Source organism: Phalacrocorax aristotelis, chromosome 10, assembly GCF_949628215.1.
Source record: "Phalacrocorax aristotelis chromosome 10, bGulAri2.1, whole genome shotgun sequence".
Taxonomy (NCBI): domain Eukaryota; kingdom Metazoa; phylum Chordata; class Aves; order Suliformes; family Phalacrocoracidae; genus Phalacrocorax; species Phalacrocorax aristotelis.
The window spans coordinates 7,727,084-7,745,692 of record NC_134285.1 but is presented as its reverse complement, the minus strand read 5'-3'; the positions used below and the strand labels follow the sequence as shown (position 1 = coordinate 7,745,692).

Below are 18,609 nucleotides of genomic sequence, written 5' to 3'. Positions count from 1 at the left end.
AAAGAAATCCCAGTCCTATGGGCATCACATTTTGTTTTCACTGCCTGTTGAAAGGAGCTAATGAGGTTTGGCCTGAAAACCCTGGGACTTCTCTCCAAACAGATGTTCAACTTTCTGCAGAAGACATGACTGCAGCAGATGCTGTGCTGAGGCTAGAGAGCTAGAAAGATCTTGACTAGTAAGAAGGATAGCTTATCACCTCACTCCTAAGTGACAAATCAATAACGGCACTTCAAAATTAAGCCCCATAGGTCATATTGCATCAACAAGTCTGTAAGCAGTCATGGCTCTCAATCTCAAAAGGCAGGACAAGGGGCCCCATGCCACTAAACAAAACCTCAGAAGCACAGGGCCAAAAGAAAGCAGCATAAACCCAATAAAAGCACAGCAATTGCCACAGGAAAAAAAAAAAAAAATTATCAGTGAATTTTTTTATTCCTTACCTCATCCTCCAGCAATGCACGGAGCAAAGCAGAGTCTGTAACAAAATAAATTCACATATACCAGCAATATCTCTCTTGCCTTATCCACCATGACACTTCACAGCCTCCATCACCACTCAGTCTGCAGCACACCCCTGAAGCAGGGAGGTGCTGGGACTCCTAATTTACAGGTAGAAAATAAAGGCCCAGTTTTCAGAAGGTACAAGGGCCTGATCCTGCACTGTAACTCAGGCTGCCTCGTAAATAGAAGCCGAATACAGTGACTGGCTAAAAGGCAATTTCAGAAACCAGATACCTTTGCAAATGGAGGGCCTTAGGCAGATGAGCCTGAGCTTTGAGCATGTCGGAAGCCACCTGAGCACATTTAAGAGCCTGATTAACTCCCCTCCTGAGAAAGTTCCTGGAACAGACCTGAGTCAGACCCTTCTCTTTCACCCATATAGCTGCAACCCACTTATAGCATCACCTCAAGTGAGCTGGCTGTCCTGGATTTCTTGATATTAAAGTGTTTAGCAATCTCTCTGAAATAGTGAAACAGATCTAATTATTCACATAACTGGGGAAAAGAAGCCCCCTGTTGTTTCCCAAAAAAGCAGGCAAAATGACCCATTGCAACAATGCAGGAGAGAAAGGCATGTGCCACTGCAGTCCCGTATGGAGTAGGTGCAGAAAGGCTCTCGCTTGCTCTGCAGTCTGCTACTAGCCCTACGCCTTTTTTCAGAAATGCTTGTACAGGCAGAAAATCAAAGACTTTTTTCTTTTTTTTTTCCATACTCAATAAAACACACAAGTCCAAACCAGTGAATTCTCTAAATCCAAATGCTACTCACGCAGAGCAACCCAGCCATAACCTCTTCCATCAGCTACCTTAGAGGAGGGTAAGTCACAGCTGTGACGAGGTGTCCGGGCAGCCTGGTTCTTCCATCCTCCCCTCACATTGCTTTGCTCTGGAGCTTGTGGAGCTGAAAATAGGAGCGATGGCAGCATGAGTGGCATTGCTTTGTGCTCCGTGGCTTCCCAGCAGCTCACTTAGGCAGTAATGAATGGGAAGTGAAAGCTCCTTGAGCTGACAACCCCAAACGCGAACTGTGGAGTTGCAGGTCTCTCATATACCTATTAGAGGACACAGGAGAGAGCGCAAAGACATTGCTTTTAACCACCTTGTGTGTTATCAGATCCTAACTTGCACGGGAAAGATGGATGTCTTTGGGTCACTGGCTCCTGACAGCGCTGCCATAGTTTCTCCCTCTCCAAGCTTCCTTTCTCAGTTTTGTTTTTCTATCTTTCACTTACTCCTTTTTCCCTGCTGCTGTACTTGCCCCAGGATGCGCTGGCCTCCCACCCCCTCAGCGTGCAGAGACAAGCGCCTTGATCCATAGAGCACAGCCCTTTCCCAGGGGAGCAGCATGTACCTGCCCCCAGGGAACCGCATGTCCCTGCCCCCAGGGAACAGCTTCCAACCTGCTAGAGGGGATTAGGAGAGGCAAATTTTTTTTTTTTTCCTTTCCCCCCTCTTTTTCAGCCATCCACATACTTCAATGTCATATTTTCAGACTTTTCTCTGCAACCACCAAAGCAAAAGCATTTTTTTAATAACTGTTTTTACTGCGTGTTCTAGAAATGGGCACTGTCAGTCAATACCTGAAATTCACGGAAGGTTTGTGACAGAGAGCAATCCTGAATCATCTCCATTTATGCAGGAACTCTGACTGTGTTTAGTTTACTCCCATCCAGCAAAAGAGATGTTGTCGTGCGTATGGCCAACTAAAGTCACAGCTGAAAGGTGAGCATATAGTTCTGTTCTTGAGTCAGGGCTCAATTTCTTGCTCGTCACCAGCCTGGGCTGGTATTACAGGACCACCCTCAGATCAGCGCTGTGCTGTTGCCGTTCACAGATACACATGTATTCATCATGGGTCAAATCAATCTCAAGTCTCAGCCAACAGTAGTTGCAGGGGAGGCAAAAGGCTTTTCCTGTTGCACAAGGGAACACACACAGGGAGAAAAGTTGGTGCTGTGGCCTAGACATAAATCAGTGCTGGGAACTTGAAATAAAGACTTTGCTCCAGTGATGAGTAATCTCTTTGCATAATTCCTCTCTGGACGTTTTGGATACAGCAACATGTTGTTTCTCCTGTAGCAGCAGATTTTGGAGGGTCTTTCTTACTAATTCATGTCAAATCTAGTTGGGCTGCAAGTCTGTCTCAGTAAAATGAAAAAATTGCTCACATTTGGAGATTTAGACACACATAGAAATATTTTTGGAAGAATGAGTCTCCTGTTTAAAACATATGCTTTTCCTCCTTTGTATCTGTTTTGTCTTTGTTTTTTTTGCAAGCTTCTTAGCAAATGTGTTGGCATGAACAGTATGTTTCAAGCAAAGAGAGCAAGTACTTTTAGAAAACAAAGTTTTTAAAAGCCATAATGGATGATTCATCATGGTAAACATCTGATTTACGCATTTACTGTCCCTCCAGTGAGGGCATCTTAGTATTGCCCAAGACTGAAAAGCCCAGTAAAAACAGTTTTAATCTTGAACAACAAATGTTTTACACGATCTACGTTCCACAAGCTACAGCCCAAAAACTGTCAGCAGAAGGTTTTACTAGATGACTCATTTCCAGGGAAGTTATCATCTGCCCAGTAGAACTTCAGGTGGCCAGGGCAGAGAAAAGGTGCAAAATGAATAAAATAAAAATTACTAATTTTTCACCCTCTTCTGACATCCACAGAGGTGACCCGGTTGACTGGCTACACCTCACTTATTCCCTACAGGGAGAAAGAAGAGAGGTAAAAGTAGAATAAGGCTTCTCTGTTCCTTCAGAGAAACATTTATTCGTACTTCCCCAAACCATTCACCTGTCAGCATCATGATAGAATATGTCATTGTGTTGGTTTTGGCTGGGAAAGAGTTAATTTTCTTCACAGTAGCTAGTACGGGGCTACATTTTGGATTTATGCTGGAAACAGTGTTGATAACACAGGGATATTTTCCTTACTGCTGAGCGGGGCTTACACAGAGTCAAGGCCTTTTGTACTCCTCACGCCACCCCACCAGCGAGTGGGCTGGGGATGCACAAGGAGTTGGGAGGGGACACAGCTGGGAGAGCCGACCCCAGTTGACCCAAGGGATATCCCACACCGTACAACATCATGTTCAGCACAAAAAACTGGGGGAAAAAGAAGGAAAGGGGAATGTCCAGAGTGATGGCATTTGTCTTCCTAAGTCACCGTTATGCGTGATAGAGCCCTGCTTTCCTGGAGATGGCTGAACACCTCCAGGTGTTCCCACGCCTGCCCGTGGGAAGCAGTGAATGAATTCCTTGCTTTGCTTTGCTTTCATGTGTGGCTTTTGCTTTACCTATTAAACTGTCGTTATCTCAAACCATGAGTTGCCTCACTTTTACTCTTCCAATTTTCTCCCTCCTCCCACCGGGGTGGGGTAGTGAGTGAGCAGCTGGGCGCTGCTTAGTTGCCAGCTGGGGTTAAACCACAAGAGTCACTTATGTCCAAGATTTTCCAGCTAAAAGCAGATCCACTTCAGGAAATTAGGACTGAGTAGAGCAGCTCATTACTACAGGAGTGAACAGGGATTTCTGAGCCTGTTCTGCACTGAGCGCTACTCCAGTCCACAGAATCACAGAATGGTTGAGGTTGGAAGGGACCTCTGGAGGTCATCTGGTCCATTCCCCCTGCTCAAGCAGAGCCACCTAAAGTCAGTTGATCAGGACTGAGTCCAGATGGCTTTTGGGCATCTCCAAGGATGGAGAGTCCACAAATTCCCTGGGCAACCGATGCCAGTGCTCAGTCACCCTCACCATCGCACTGCCTATAGTTGCATCCACTATGAGAAAACTGTGACGGGGTTGTCAGAGAAATTAAATTCCTGCCTTCATTCCCACCCTCTGAGCCTACAGCAGGGGCTGAAACAGCCCATGGGGCTGTGGTCAACAAGTAAGCAACCATGAATTTGATGATTTTAGTCAATTCTTCTTCTGCAGATTCAAGCCTCTTGAATGATTTGTTATTATGCAGGACATGCCTTTAGGGATATTTCCTTTAAAATCCTTGAAGATTATATCTGACATGGTTTAACAGGTCATCACTGGGTCTCTGTTGTAAAAATCCACTAAAAACATTGAAAAATAAAGCTTATATTGTGTTCCAACTTAAGCTGATCTTTTGTATGGGAGGAAGTTTCCCCCTAACATAATATGTATGAAGCCCACCTCAACACGTAACCTTTTCCTGCTGATTTCCCTGTTCTCTGTGCTATGGATCGCTCAGCTCCTTACAGGCTTGGTGAGTAAAGAGACATTCTCTGTACACCGTTCCCTTCCAAAGAGCACCACCTCAGCTCCATTAGAACACTGCCATCATTTGTTTTGTTTCCACTAACCGTCTGCTCCTGAGCACCTTTATTAGAGGCTTTGAGTTTGGAGTTAAAAGTTAATTAAACTGACAGTGCTGCCTCGCTGCAATTCATTGCAAAACAATTGAACTTTTATTTGATCTAATTTCTCAGAAGTGAAAACAGGCAGTGCTGGTTAGAGAGGGAGATCTGTAAAATGCAGTCATGGGTCAGTGGAGTTATGGTCCCTTCGTGTTGCCGCACGCAAGATGCTGACCACATCAATAGGCAGGTGTGCTGTTGTTGGGCATGCTGGTGGGAGGTTGGACGTCAGGCAGCACGGGAGTGATTTGGCATGAAGATGTGAGATGGCTTCCAGATGAAGCAGCGCTGTACTACCTCAGCACCATCCTTTGCAAAGGGTGAGGTGATATAAACGGGGGAATTCACTTGAGAGAGAAACACTGACCTGCGAAAATCCTGTTCAAGGAAGTTATTTAAGCTCTTAATTGGAATCAGGAAGAAAAGGCTGGGTGTTTGTGTGTTGGGGTGTTTTGTTTGGTTTTTTTTACAATGTGTTTAAAATAACAGAACTCAAAACTCCTGATTAATATTCTTTACTCATGAAAGATAATTCATTTCTTAAATTACATAGCAAGAGATCTTAGAGACACAGATCAGATGCTCGGGAATTCTCTGTTCTCTACTAACATGGGCATGTCATTACTGTTGTAAAATCACAGCCTGACTGAGCATGGTGGGGTCACTGTGCTTAACTCGCAGCATCCGCGTCTGCAGCTCTGTGCAGATTTCTTTTGAAGTGAACTGGTATTTTGACTCAGTGGTGAGTCAAAGTGAGCTGACACTTGTTTCTCAAAGAACGGAATGACATGAAAACCTTATCATCATATTGAGATAATAGGCAGGTTTGGGCAGGAGACAACTTTTCTGTCAAAGTCAAGATGCAATTTTATAATGTCAACTCACTTTTGCAAATAAGAAAAAATATCTGAAAAACAATAAAAAAATCTTGGTCCATATCAATCAAGAAGTTTCATTTTGTACATAAAAAGGTGCCTGACTTGAATTTAAACTTTCTGAAACATCCAAACAAATCACTGCCTCTTTTTGCTTATTTTTGTCTCATGCATCTGAAACTTTACTTAGAAAACTTCAAAAGAGAGAGGAGCTTTTCAGGTCGAATGATCCAGCAGAGAACAGCCGTCTCAACAAATTGTGTGAGGCAAGAATAGTTTTTCAAAAAGTCCTAGCAACTATGAGTAATTGCTAATACCGGTGTCTTTTAAAGCACCAACTATCAGCGTCATCAAGCCACAGCTCTAACACGTGCGTTTATTTGCTATTCAGTCTTAGGAAACAATTCTCCATACTTTTTGTTAAACAAGGTGGTAACAACAGTCATAGTTTCTAAATCCATTGAATAAACAGCCTCTCTCCTTCTCACCTGCTTGGCTACGAACAATGCAAATCTTAGCACAGCAAGAGGTCAGGTTTTTATGGGCATCTGATAAGACCAGAAGCGCCGCAGTTCTTACCGCTTAGCTCTTGGATTTTGACCTACCCATTTAGAGGCCTCAGCCACCACTGCTCTGTGTTATTTATAGCTATATGGGGTCCATCTTACACTGCTGTATTTGAAACTCAGAGAAGAAACATACACTCTATTAATGTGTTAACACTTTTTAATGTTGTTTAACCATTGTCCATGTTGCAAGAACATCTTCTGGTCCCAAGCGCTTTAATAGCCTTTGCTTGTAGCAGTTCTCACTGCACGTTTGCCTTGCAGCTTACAGACACTTATAGCCATGCGTGGAAGCAACCATAGCACTATCCTGTCTATTCCTCCGACCCCTGAGACACTGTTTAGGGTGTTTAAGGGAAGGTCTTTCACTCGTTACATTCCTGAGCAATATTGGCCATGGCAGTGCTTTAGCGTAGGGACTGCAATCTATTCTTCCACTCTTTTAGCAGCTGTAAAACCAAACTATTTACAGGGTGCCTAATGCTTCCAACTTCTGTTTTGTTAAGGTCACATTTTTTTCCACACAGTTGATTCATAAGAACTTTCCACTGTGCTGTTCACCACCGCTTCTGACTAATTAACATTTGTCCATAGCTAAAGATGAGGGGGGGGACAAAAGAAATGTCTGCCTTAGTCTATTGATATAAAATAGTATAAAATAGTATAAATGGATAAAGCTCTGTTTTTACTCTGTACTGGACCCAAGCCTAACAATCCGTAAAGGTAAAGGTACTTTACAACTACAGTTACTAATATATATGGTTACTAAACAAATAACTGGAGTCTAAGACACAGGTGCATAAATAATGACTGGGAGGGAAACAGCATAAAAGAATAGTAGTTTTCTACATTTACATTACCATTTTTACATGACCAGCTCATCCAATATTATAAATGCTGTGTTAGTGTCTCATTGCAAAAGAATTTTCAACCATATCGCTCCATAGACTATATGATTTTTTCTCAATATAGAATTCAAGCTGAATTAACTATCTGTACAATCACTTAAGCAACAAATCACTGCAATGACAAATTGCTCAAAAAATGCTTTTATTATTGAGTTATAAACATAGGATTTAAGAGGCAAACCAGGGTTTTCAGCCTGACATCTAGAACAATACAGTAAAGGCTCTACCATGGTTCTAATGCTGCAACGCAGCCGTATCTCTGAGATGGACTCTTCAAACACACTGCTGTTTGCTTGTAGTGTGTCCCCACAAAAAATTCTCCATGTAAAAAGTCTTTTGAAGCTATTTTAGGAAGCAGTCAAAGGGATTGGGTTATTTTCTTTAATCATGATAGCAAATGATTAGAGCACATGTTAGAGCTGTGCTCTCGAGATGCCTGTGTTGTAACCGGGATGGTGAGGCTTGCTGGGAGAGAATGATTTCAGCTTTATTGCTTTGCTGAATCAGGGCCTTAGGACTGACTGGTGAAAATGAGTAATTTGAAAAGTATAAGTTCATGTTGCACTTCTGCTAACTGACACAACACTTTTTGCTTAATACGGAAACTCATGAGCTAGGGGGCATCTTCCTCTTCCATCTTAAAAGCAACAGGGATGGCTAATCTTGTGTGCCCTCTGTGAACCAGTGGCACTGATTTGGATAATAATTTCCACATCCTTATTGTACTTCCTCACACAGACTTTTCCTACAGATGACCTTTTAGAGCTGGAAACTCTGAACATTGTGGAGAGAACGTAATTTCCTGCCTGCTACTGTGAACCTTGAAACAGCATTCCTATGTAATAGACTGGCAAATAAAACATGCAAATAGTAAGATCAAATGAGGAATCATGGTGAAACAAATAAACAATGATCAAAGTAAGCTGAAGAATCTGATCCTACAGGACAGGAGGAACAGGTGTTCTTTTTCTAACTCAATTTTTAACTTCTGCCGTTGGAAGCAGAATTTCAAGCACCTTGAAGTCAAGAAAATAAGTATAAATGGGAAGATGCTCTGTCCCAGGGAAGGGAAAAAAGTGAAACTGCAGAATTCTTTACCTTTGCAATAAAACAGATAATTTGTAATTGGTAAGATATCTCTTAATAGTCATCACAAAACACGTGGGTCCAGATGACAACATTTATGCAGTAAATGGGAGAAATAGAAAGGCCTATGGGGAAAAGGCTTAATATTTCAGTTCAAAGAGGTAGAAAAAAATGGAAGACAGCATGCCACTTCCCATAATGGTTACACTCAGCTGCAAATACGCAAGCAGAAAGCAAAGGGAGGGGACGGAACTCCCACAAAGGGTAGGATTAGCATACCAAGGACAGGATGATTTCAGTCAAGGACAGTGCTGATCCAGGCATGTGTGATCTGTGGCAGAAAGTCAAATTGTTAGAAATTCCCCACCACATCTCCCGTCTGGGCACAGGCTTTGGCGTACAACCTTGCTCCTAGGCTGAGACAAAAGTGTGAGCAGAAAGACTGCGCCGCCTTGTTAGTGCTGCAGGGCCAAAATGGTCTTTCTTTTGGTCTTTGAGATCATTGATGGCATGGACAACGCAAGAGGCTTTGAAAGACAAAGGAGGCAGAGGGGTCCAAAAATTAGCCACCCTCTTCATATCAATGGCTTTTTGACATTGTACTAAATGAAAAGTATAGTCTGTCTTCAGAAGCGTGATTAGCATAACAGTGCAGCAATAGGCACTGCAGAAAGAAGGAAGAAATACTGAAATCCACTGAGATGCCTAACTGCAGCAGGAGGGTTTTTACTCCCTCTGCCTTGAAGCCTCAGTCTTTGAGCACCACACTGGGGGTGTGTGCCCTTTGAAAGACTGCTTTGAAGAACCACACATGAATAAAGTAAAGATATCAGGTATGTACCACAGATAACTTGCTATGAATACATGTTCCCAAAAAGTCTAGGGTACACTCCCAGTGAAATAAATGTATTTTTTTCCATGGATGGATTTCCACAGATGCACATCAGGAATATTTAGGGACAAGAAATCCTGAGCACAGAAAATCTGCAAGTCAGCTGGGAGTCCTGGCACTGAGCAGCAAGCATTGTACCCTGCTCCCCAGCAGTGGCACCAAGCAGCTTTTCTGCTTAACCCAAGGGCACTCTGTGTATTTCAGGGAGAAGAGGAAAAAGGGTGAGGAAAAAAAAAATGTTTGTTTTCATGGGGGCAAAACCGTGGTAGACAAATTCATCCATCTCATAAGATTCCTGCCATCATCTTCTCTACAGCTTTTATTTTTGCCCCCTTTCCAGTACACGTGTACAGAGAAGAACAGAAGAATGATGAAAGATGAAATAAGAATGAGCTGAATGACAAATTCAGTAGATATTATATAATGAACACATTCTTCAGAATTGTTTAGGAGCAAGATTTATCTTGCTTATCTTTAATACGACAGAGTATTCCTGCATGGCATGGGACAATTTCTGTCCATCTGGCTTTGCAAAGAAATTATGTGGGAAAGCAGAATTACACTTCAAGCAAAGCAGTAAAAAATGAACTGAAATGATATCGGTAAGGGTAAAACAAACAAACAAACAAAAAGAATCCTGACTAACACTATTTAAAAATGTGTAGCTGTTCTAGGAAATTTAAAAAGAAGTGGGAACTGATAGAAATGAAGGAACTAAGCTTTCAATTTAGTAAACGATGCTTACTTGATTACACCCGTATGCAGTCACTGATGAGATCTTGAGCAGAACTGATGAAAAATTGGATTGTTTACATGTATTAAACCAAGGAAATGGGAATGTGAGCTCAGTGCACAAAAAAAACCCCTTGAGAATAAAAATGCTAGCAATAATTGCTACATTTTAGGTGTCAATTGCATGCCAGCAAGGCTTCTGAATCCAATTCTGACCAATGGAAAAAGGTTGGGTATGTGAAACTGTAATACCACTTATCTACCAAGCAGGCCACCTGATGACTGACAACTTTAATTTCAGCGTGAAATTGGCTGACTAGCTGTTGAAATGTCCATCCCTTTTGACAGGGGTAGGTGTCTCCGGATATTTACCACCAGAAACTTCCAAAGTCAGCCTCCTACTCTACTCATCTTCATTTCAAGCAGCAAAGAGAACAGCCTTAACTGAAATTACAGCCCTCCATCGATGAGCAGGGCAGTGATTTCCTCATGATCTTGTCGGCACATACCAGGCCTGCCTTTATGAAAAGGTCCAGGTGCTCATGAGAAAATTTAAGTACTGGTGGGTTGCGTACCCAGAGGACAAAGTGCGGTCTTTGAGGTAGGGGTGTGAGTTGAAATCAAACAAGCTTTATTTTATACGGAACTAATATGTGGATCAGGAAGGCAGATTTTTAACCAGAGCCCTCTTTGTGTTCTTCACAGCCAAAAGCAGGTCCACCAAAGGAAAAGACCTTAAATTTATTCTTGTTGTATGTATGTGATATTGCATGAGAAAGCTATAAATATAATCTAGTAATGGGGTTATAGCACACATTATCTTACAACACCTGCACAGAAAGCTATAATCTGTCTTTTCAAAATAAATACTAATTGGGTGAGAGAATAGTCAAAATAACCATGACTATTGTACATTTACTATAATACTAAATACCCCAAGTATTGCAGTGCTATCCTGCCTGGACAAAGATATTTTAGTCTGAAGAAAATCCGTGCTTTGGTAAGCTAGGAGAAGTGTGTATCTCATTTTTAAGCTGCAATCATATAGATAAAAGGACCTAAAGTGGTTCTAAAGCCTACTGCATTTGAATGTCATTGCTTATTTAGGAACTTTATTAGTAGTTGCAATCATTTAATTATTCTGATTTTGATATTTGCCATCCGCTCTGTGCTGAGGGAGTGTTTAGAGCTAAACAACAATTAAAACAGAAACCAGACAGCAAATTCCCAAATCCTTCCAAATCAGCCTTGAATTGTGAGCTTCCTTCCTCCAGGACTGTCTTCTACCAGAGAAACCATCATCAATTCCAGGGACTTTGCCACAGCACCACATGCAGATTTTGCTTTCCCTCCAATTCTATATTTTACCATACTAAGAGTTCTCCAGATCAGTCCATGCACTTCTAAAATATTTGGTTATACAGTGAAAAAGGTCCACAGAGGACATCCCTCCATCCACTGCAACAAGAAACTTTCCATTGGTCTATGGCCAAGAGACCAAGATAGCCTTTCCATAGGGAAAGAGGTGGCATTAAAAAAAAAAATTAAAAAAATCTGAAAAAGTATCTGCCAAAATAAAAGCCTTTCTTATTAATTTGTGGGCATTATGATCCTATTTGCTATTGTGCTTCTGCTGCTTTGGCTGCCTGGTGCCCCAAAGTAGTTGTAAACCTTATCCATAGCAGCTCCGGAGCGACTTTGCCGTGCCAAAGCAGGACACAGCATACTAATGGTGTTTAACTTTCCTAAAAATGCCATCTAAACAACGGCCTAAGGGAATGGTAAAGTACATATGAAGCCTGAATGCTGCATTGACTTTTGGACTGCAACAGAAGGCTTCCACAGAATTGAAGGATTACTGCTAATTTTTATTCAAAAAGAAAAAATAGAACTGATGAGTATAACTTGTACACAGAGTATGCTGATCACTGTATCAGCCCAGAGACTATTAGCACATAATTAATTAAAATGGCTTGGCACTTAGGCTTATGCTACTGACACCATGAGAGCTAACGTTGGCCCTCTTCCTACTCCCATTTCAATCCATGGCAGTAGGATGGACACATTTTAAACCATTTCCTGCTCTTTGTTACAGTATTTGCCAATAGTAGGAGAAATTTATGCTGTAAAAGTGAGAAACCATCTCCAGCATTACAATGGAGGAATAAACTACTCTCTGGTGCAGATTACAATTGCAACCTAATTTGGTGAGAAAAAATTAACCCCTTGACTGTGTCAAGTCGAGGGAATTGTGTTGTGGTGCTATGAAATGATGCTTTGATTTGTGGCATTAAGTAATGAAGGATTCCCACGACCAGCCTTAGCTATCATAAAGACATGCTTGGGTAAGCTTGACGTGCTCTCTCATGCCAAGCATATGAGTTTACAAGCTTGCCTGTCCTAGGATATGAACTCAGTGAAGTCATTTCTCAGCAAGAAGTTGTTCTCTCTTTCCAGAATCAGACCTTCCAAGCAGAACTTTCATTAGCATTTTCTTAAGGAACCATCCCTGAAAAAAAGAAAGATAAGAAGAAAGGGTGTGCAGTCAGCCCTCAGTGCCTCTTTAACAGCAGATAGTGACGCTCTCTTGCAGGTGCGTGCCCCAGATTACTGCCAAAACTTCTTGCCAGAGTATCCCACCAAGATCAGCCTTGCACAGAGCTGAGGGTATCCTGCTTTGGAAAACAAAGAAGGAAAGGTGGATATGTATAAAAAAGAAACAGGAGATTAAATAAAGAGTAGTCAGATTTTTGTAAAATTCAAGATAAAAAGTTTCAGCTTGTATTTCAGGGTAATAATTTAGCTCCTTTAAAAATCCACTGAATCAGAATAGGTTCTCTTTGCCAGAAAATTTTTTCTTCCCAACTGTTCTAGTCAAAGACTCTAGGAAACCCAAGGGGCTCTTGCTTTCTCAGGTTTAAGGAGAAGGACTTGCTCTGACATTGCATGCAAAGGCAGATCATCAGCATGGGTAAGTCCTCTGAGCTCCTTTGACCTCAGCGCGGCCATGCTGTTACCCCAATCTGCAGCACAACTGTCCTGACAACACTGAGGTCTCCATATCTGCACAACACATTAAACGCAACTCTTGAGGATTTATAAGTGATGCAGTGTCACCAAGAGCAGATTAATTATCAAGGATTTCTGCACAGCAGCTAAAGGGAGAGAAACGTGCTTTGAAGAACAGCATCATCCTGCCAGTCTTGTAGCAGAGAGCTAATTATGTCTGCCTGTGTCATTGTTGTTGCCATCAGAGGGGAGAAGCTGGCATTTCTCCAGCTTCTAGTACTTTAAGGTAATAATGAAGAGAGTCTCAGCATGCAGCATGTTAGAAGGAGATTTAATGTAGTTGCTGAATATTGTATTGGGTTCCTGATTCGTGTCAGCAAGACTTGCTAATTCATAAGAAAAGGTGTCATCAGAAATTATTTTACATACATTTAAACACAGGTAAATTACACTGGAGAAAGCCTGACTGTAGCCATTAGTAGGCACTACAGATCTTGTCTGACTTGAAAGGTTGCTAAGGGATCAACCAAGTTACAGATAGACCTCAGTGTGCAGCATCCTGCTCAAACATACCCCTCTAGGTTACCTGACAGTCATCCTCAAGAAAGAGTCGTGAATTTTATCCCTACTGCTCCTCTCTTTGCAAAGAAACCTCCCAAGACTCTCTCTGTACCAGCTCACGCTTCCCACTTCTGCATTTTCTGCACAGGCTCCTGCTCCTCCAGCGTCCCCTGAACTCTCCAGTGACTTTGCTGATCACATGGTGCTGCTGGGAACAGTCTCAAATGCTTTTGCAACTCCCCTCACCTCTCCCATTTTGTATATAAAACAAGCCCCACATTTGCCATGTAAAAATCACTCTCTCATAATACATAGGATCCCCAGTGACATAAAATACTGTTTTCCCAATTACCAGCAAAAAGGAAGACTGCTGAAACTTGAACCAAGGTGGATCAGGAGTTTGGGCTCCTTGGACAACACAGGGCTCTCTCCTGCACTGGGGGAAGAAGGGACTCCTCTGCTCTCTGCTGCAGTGGGATGGGCACCACAGGTCGGATGGAGGGGAGCAAGTGCCTCATGTGGCTCTGTACTGGAGTCTCCAAGGCTGCGACATGTATTTTGATACCATAAAATCCCAGAATCCTTCATAAAATATTCATCGCTTTTTTAATGCTGCATCTTCTAATTTTAAAATTCAGCTTCTAAATAATTTAGCAGACTTATGAAAAAAATAAAGAAAAAATAAACAAGTCTCCAACAAACAAAACCCCCATCGAGGTTGTGGCACAGTTACTAAATTAAACTTATCAAAGATTACCAACACATTACTTATTTCTTGTGAGAGATTTATAGCTCGTCCCACTACCTCCAGCCTTTGAGCTTTTTTGCCACCCGAAAGGCAGCAGTTAATACTGATGGCCTGATACTGCCAAAGGCCGGGTCATGCTTATGCGACATGCAACAGCTCATTCGCAGGTTTATGAAAAAGCAGGTGGTGAGACCCTGCTGCAGCCCTGACATCATGCTTTGTCCTAGATCCCACCTTCTCAAGCTGCCACAAACTCCAGCTTTGCACCATAAATCTTAAAATGCTGTTCCTCCCTGGCTGCCCCTCATCCCTCCCAGCCCACGCATGTCCTGGCCACAGTTCCTAGGGGCCATTTGGTCATCCAGCCCGGACTCCTGTGTTGCAGACCTGAAGACATGTAGAGATGGAGCATTCAGACCTCTCCTCAGTACTCGGTTGCATAATTAACGCGTCTAATTCGGTCTGAATTCGTGTGCTTTCAGCTTCCAGTTCTTAAGCTTTGCTACAATTTTTCTATGCCAAACAAAAAATCCACTGTACCCCAAACTTTGTCTTCCAACTTGTACAGAAAATGCTATCCCACAGAAACAACACCAGGTGGGCTTCTCATAGATATTTATCAATACACAAAACAACTGACTAGTCTTAAAGATGAAATGAAAATATAAATTTCTCCAGCCACATACTTATTTTTCAATAACTGAATTCTGCCTCTGTGCTTTGTTGCTGTTCAAGGCTACTTTTGTATATGTTACTCTTCCGAATGTGAACCCAACTCACCTCTTGCTGCAAAAATACAGTATGTCCCCTGAAATGGTAAATATGCCAGCTAACTTTCCCAATTTAATTAACTTTTCCCCAATGGCCTTGCTTAAATAGACTTCAAAGTTCAAAAGAAAAGAAAAGAAAAAAAAAAAAAAAGAATCATTGCATTTTAATAAAGCTCTCGACAAAAATGGGGGGAAAAAAAAAGTTTTCATTATTCAGTATTGAAGTCATGGAAACTCCTGTGCCTAGCGGCTGTTTTGCCTTTTATAACATCAATAATTTAAAACTTAATTGTTGTGCGTTATTTGGTTAAAGAAGATTATGACTCTAACATTTGCATTTATTTATCAGCAATGGTGAGATAGCTCTTCCTGAGTAAAAATATATTTGGAAATTCATTCACCCTGCAAACAAAATCACAGAGTAGCTCATCTCTAATGCTACTATTTAACCACCGAGAAATTAAGGCTCTCTGTTCTGGTGTATGATGAGAAATGTCTGTTTATTAACAAGCCATTTTGGTGACTTTTCTGCAGTGCACTTTTAAACCATTTAAAAGGCATATTTTGAGGGTATTCTCTGGGAATAACAACCCCATTATATTGTGCTTAAGCTCAGTGAAATTTCTTGGTCGTATCTTCAAAGGGCAGGAGACATTTCTTAATGTCTTTCATTTATCAGAAGAAATTAAACCTCCCTGGAGCAGTCTGGGTGCAAAGGACAGCACTGTCAACCTTCAGGACAACAATGCACGTAGTCACACGCTGTCACTTGTCACATCTTAAAGGAGTTTTCACGCTGCAAGGTTGAGGTACTGCTTTCCCCTTGAATTAAAAACCACAGAGAGCCCAAGCTTTATTTGAGCCTTATGGAGGGCAGGGTACAAAACTAGAGTACCTCGAGATTGTCCCAGGACTAAAACAACACCCACAATAAATCTGAAAACACCAGGGAAGCTTCCCTTTCTTTCCCGATTGTGCTGTTAGAGGCAATTTCCTCAGGGGACTCCTGCTTTCTTCTCTGCCCTTCACACAGGTGTGCTTCGTGCCAGCCGTTGCAAGAAAGGCAGCGCGCAGCTGATGGGCAGTCCTGTGCCAGGTGAGTCCTCCCTGATCCTCTCAGCTTTTAAGATTATTGCTGAAAATCCCATCTACCATTAATTATGGGGAATTTGGTTGTATTCACCTCAGAAGAATGAAGACTTGACTTAACTTTCCAAAGATACCACCTGCGGCCCTGCAAATTCCCCGTAGTTCCCACCCAATACTTCGATCACCATCACAGCAGCACGAATGACAGCAGGGATTCAGGTGGGAGAAGGGGCCTTTCCGGATTAGAAAGCAAAACGTGAACTCTGCTGGGATTAAGTGGCACAGAAAATTCAGCCGCTGTTTTAAATCCAGCAATCTTGTAACATAAAGTACTCTTGAGAGCTTAATAAGAGCAAATCACTTTCAACTGTTGATTCAAAAAAAAAAAAAGACAGGAGCAAAAAGGATGGTTACACCTTCTTTCTTTTGCCAAGGTGTACAAGAAAACCTAGAGAAAGTAGGAGGTAGAGATTTCAAATAAAGTAATTTCAGTGCTCAAACCTTATGGACCATTTCTATCCTTATGCCCTTTTGAATATACCCCTGATGCAGAAAGGCAAGCACTAAAGACCATGACCCTGGTGTATAGATATGTAAATGAGAAAAAATTAATAACTTTGAAAAGTTTACAAGTTCAAGAGGACACCGATTCTGAATTTGATGAGACTTGAATCTGCAAGCGCTTGCACACAGAGCATAACATTTCCCACTGCCACACTACACACAAATCTGTATGTTTTGCAGAACTCCAATGAATTCAACTCTGACAGCAATTAGTCTCACCACCTTATCATACACTACAAAAAGTCAAGTCACACTAAGTACAAAACTAAAGGTTGGATTTTCTGAGGTTCCTAATGCCTACTCAGGCATCTGTGCACATTTTCAAAATGTGTGTTAATGAGACTCCAAGGAAAACTGAAGTTACTGCAGAAAAAATTACTCCCCCATCTGCAGGTTATGATCCAACTGGGAACAAGTTTGTTCATGTGTTTTGGGTGGTAGGTACATTGTCTGCTTTCTGAAAATAGACAGCCTGAGCAAACTCTGCTAGTTACCGAGCTAGAAGGGAACGTGCAGGTTGCTTACAAGCGTCCATAATAAAAACTAGAAATCCTCAGGAATAATAAATGCCCATAATAAACTTTAAATCCCCTTTAGGGAAAAAAAAAAACTATGACCTTCTGAACAACTCATGTTAGAAATACGTGAAAGGTGGCAATCTGTCTGCATGCAGACAGGTGAACTGTGATTAATAACAGGGACTGTGTGTCAGACTGCAAACTCCATTCTGGATGAGGATCTCTCCTGCTGTCTTTTACCTCCGCACAGCGATAATACCCTCAGAGGTGTCAGGAGACGATCTTGCCCCTGGCGCAGAGCTAACAAGGATCATTAAACTCTGATGAACATCCATTTAAATTGATCTTTCTTAGTCAAAAAGTTGGCTCCTGTCCGAGGCAACCATTTCTGAATGCCCAACCTGCTGCTCTGGTTGGAGAAGACAGGGCAAGACAAGCTAAAAACAGACAGGAGGCAAAACCAAAGAGGGAACCTGTGTGCAAGAGACGTTCCAGGTAAAAGGCAGTGCCATGGTCATTGCAACCAACACATCACAGTGGTCCCCAGACACAGCATGGCAGGACTAAAACTCAACCGTCTAGACATTCCTTTCCAAGAAAAAGGCTGCTGCTCTGCAACAGTCAGAGTGGATGAACTGGTAAGTATAGAGATACAGACTATTAACAGAAGCTGTTGCATTAGAGGAACTGGCAGACAGCCATCGCTTTAGGCCCAGACCAATGCAGAAGCATAGGAAGTGTGATGCTGTCTGTAAAAGACCATAGAAGGTGTTGCTGAGGGCCTCATGGAATGCAAAACCCCATTTCACTCAACCCTTGATATACTTTCCACATACCTGCTTGGTAGCAACACTGTGGTCCATGAACATTAACATTCAACAGATCTCAGGGAAGTACAACAAAGCAGCTCTGTTAAGGCACTTCAACCTGGAAAACAGGAAATACTAAATAAAAATCCAGTAAGTCAACTGGCATTCCCCTGCCTATTTAGTGTCTATAAAAGTACTTGCATGTGTTTAATAAAGTATTTAATTAAGTGGAGCTGGGTGGTAATATTTACTCAGCTAATGCTTCTCTATTGGTAATTGCTTTCACTTGTGCAATGCTCCTCTCTTCTGTTTTTAAAGGCCTGTGTTTTTATCACCACACCTTGCTCTTAGAAAAGATCCAAAGTCACCTGAAAGTGACCGGTATCCCAAAACCTAGGGAGAAATTAGCTGCTTTCTAGATAACAAATGTTATTTTCCTGGTTGCAAAGAATACAGAGTGCCCTAGAATCATAGACAGTCTATAATATGCTGTACTTTTTCTTATATTTGTATATATTTATCTTCAGCAGATATATCATCTGTCTTACCTGGTCATTAACAGAGGAACACTTCACTGTTCATTACC

The 18,609-nt window shown here is 41.8% G+C and overlaps 1 long non-coding RNA gene across 1 annotated transcript; it reads right to left on the bottom strand.

Annotated features, from left to right (window-relative positions):
- Window positions 1-36: 36 nt before the first annotated feature.
- On the bottom strand, window positions 37-18,274 carry LOC142062515 (uncharacterized). Its single transcript, XR_012662465.1, has 4 exons — window positions 18,051-18,274; window positions 2,085-2,417; window positions 1,311-1,556; window positions 37-478 (listed from the first exon to the last, which is right to left on the bottom strand). It is a non-coding gene; the product is annotated as an uncharacterized LOC142062515 (long non-coding RNA).
- Between the last annotated feature and the right edge of the window lie 335 nt (window positions 18,275-18,609).